This window comes from Cebus imitator, unplaced genomic scaffold, assembly GCF_001604975.1.
Source record: "Cebus imitator isolate Cc_AM_T3 unplaced genomic scaffold, Cebus_imitator-1.0 Scaffold253, whole genome shotgun sequence".
NCBI lineage: Eukaryota > Metazoa > Chordata > Mammalia > Primates > Cebidae > Cebus > Cebus imitator.
The window spans coordinates 2,349,865-2,352,482 of record NW_016107568.1 but is presented as its reverse complement, the minus strand read 5'-3'; the positions used below and the strand labels follow the sequence as shown (position 1 = coordinate 2,352,482).

General features: G+C 44.3%; 1 non-coding gene across 1 annotated transcript; it reads right to left on the bottom strand.

The window, feature by feature from the left end:
• Positions 1-1,849: 1,849 nt before the first annotated feature.
• On the bottom strand, positions 1,850-1,956 carry LOC119467019. The gene has a single exon (XR_005195535.1). It is a non-coding gene; the product is annotated as a U6 spliceosomal RNA (small nuclear RNA).
• Between the last annotated feature and the right edge of the window lie 662 nt (positions 1,957-2,618).

The window sequence follows — 2,618 nt, the reverse complement described above, 5'->3', positions numbered from 1 at the left end:
GGGAACCAAGTTTTAATTTTCGTGCATGGACCTCAAACTGTTTTTCCCTATTTGTTAGGGAAAATCTTAGCCAGGGAGCACCATCTTTTGAGGACACCAAATTGGGCCAAGTTCTTGTGTGGCCTTTCTCCTTATTTAGCGATTGCCCCATATGACCCTCTCCTCTCTGGTTGACCGCTTTTTCCCTGCGTGACACTTGATGGATAAAGTTCCCTGAACCTTGGAGAGGAAGCGGATGCTGTTAATAGCCCTGGGAGTGTGACTGTGCTCCTGCAGCGCACTGGAGCCTGTGGGGGATTCCTCCAGCCTCCGGCGGGGCTCCAAGCTGCAGGGACATTAACCTCAGAGTCAGGGCAGGGAGCCAGGGCTGCAGTCACGTCGTCATTGGGTGAAATGAAATGGCAGGGGAAAATGGCATGGTGTGGAGGGAAACCACAGGCTTTTGTGTCAGATGCTCTGGGGTTTGGCTCTTCTCTGTGCCATGTAGTTCTTTGATCTTGTGCAAGTTACTCACTGTCTCTCTGAGCCTTTAGTTATTTCAATTGCATGAAAGCCAAGACATTAACAAGACATTAGAATCATTGTACAGTATTGTGGGGATTAAGTGAGATGCTATCAGCCCATCAGAATCTAGCCCATGGGAGGGGTTCCATAAATGACCCATTCTCCTTTTTTTTTTTTTTTCTGGGAGAGAGCCTCATCTTCCTACCAACACATGACCTGAACAGGTGTGTGTGGGGGAGGGAAGAGGAGTAGAATTTGGATGCTCTGAAACTCTTGTTCAGAAAGTGTTTTTCATTAGACTTGTCTCTGATGACTTAAATGATTCCATCAGAAATTCATTCTGTTGGGTTAGCCATTGCCTCCCATCTAGATTGCTTTCATTTTATTTCATTTAGAAGGTGGTGGAGCTGAGATTTGAAGGCATCAGGTGGTCTAACGCCTGAATGTAGCCTTAACTACTGCACTCTCCTGCCTGTCCGTGGACCTCACCACCTCTCCTCACAATTCCTCTGGCATATTAGCTACTTCCACCTCTCTCTCCCCTGGCTTACTGAGCTGCCTCCCCGTCCCTCTACTGTGCTTGGTTTTGTCAGTTAAGGATTGCCTTCTTTCTGGCATCCCCCACCCTCAGTGTGATTTAATTGGGAAATTGTTTCTTGATCTTATCTGTCTGGTCTTCCTCCTTCTATGCCAACTTCACTGCCCCCTACTTTGTTCTACCAGACACATTGCAATTAGCTCATCACATCTCTGTCCTACCCCTTGAATACTTCTCTATCTTTCTGAAAAGACATGATTCTTACAAGACAGGACTTGCAACTCCTTTTGGGTTAAAGGCCTGATGCCTAGTACCATGCCTAGCACTCAGGGTCTCCTTGATGAATGCTTGAATGAGGAACTGACAGGCATAGAACTGTGGGTAAACCACTGAGTTAACAAATTAATAGGTTCAAAAATTTCCAGGAGTTATATAGTTGTGGGATTCTCTCTCTGAATCTTTTTTTTTTTTTTTTTTTATCCAGGGGTTACATGTGCAGTCTTGTTAAAAATATGGAACCTGGCTGGGCGTGGTGCCTCATGCCTGTAATCCCAGCACTGTGGGAGGTCAAGATGAGTGAATCATTTGAGGTCAGGAGTTCAAGACCAGCCTGGCCAATATAATGAAACCCTGTCTCTACTGAAAATACAAAAATTAGCCAGCTGTGGTGGCAGATGTCTGTAATTCCAGTTACTTGGGAGGCTGAGGCAGGAGAATCACTTGAACCTGGAAGGCAGAGGTTGCAGTAAGCTGAGATTGGGCCACTGCACTCCAGCCTGGGCAACAGAGCGAGACTCTGTCTCAAAAAAATATATGGAATGCTTCACAAATTTGCATGTCATTCTTGCACAGGGGTCATGCTAATCTTCTTTGTCTCATTCCAATTTTAGTATATGTGCTGCCGAAGCGAGCACTCTCTTAATCTTTTTAATGAATAAACGTGAATTAATATACACTAGCAAAAGAAGTAATGATACATTTAAAATTTATTTTATTCATTTAAACTCTCTGAATGTTTTTCTCCATATGTCAATCCAATCTATTTGACAACTTGGGTTCATTTCTTGAGTCTCTCAAAGAATGCAATTGGGTGCCAGGCAGTAGAGGAAGAGCTGATGGAGATTCAAGCATTTTTCTAGAATCATGTAGTTTAGATTTTGGGTTTTGGATTTGGAATTCAAGAAATGGTTCCTTTGCAGTTTGTTAATTAGTATTAGGATAGCAGGAGCAATAATAACTCCCTGGGTTTCTGTGCAGGTGCCATAGCCCACGTGTGTCCAACAAACCCTGGGTATCAGTTCTTCCCCGTCCCCCATCTCTCTGCAGAACAAGGACAACAGATAATTTGGGGACAGTCTGGCTGCTTGGTGGTGGCAGAGGTGGTATATGTGTCCACAAAGTAGGGTAACTACTGCTTACCACATTAAGGTGGTGTTCTTTTTGTCTCATATAACAGTCCAATGTGAGTCTAGGGCAGGGATTGGCAAATGACAGCCTGTGGTCCAAATCCAGCTTGTAGCCTGTTTGTGTGTGGCCCATGAGATAAGACAAGGTTTTACATTTTAAAGAGTTGTGA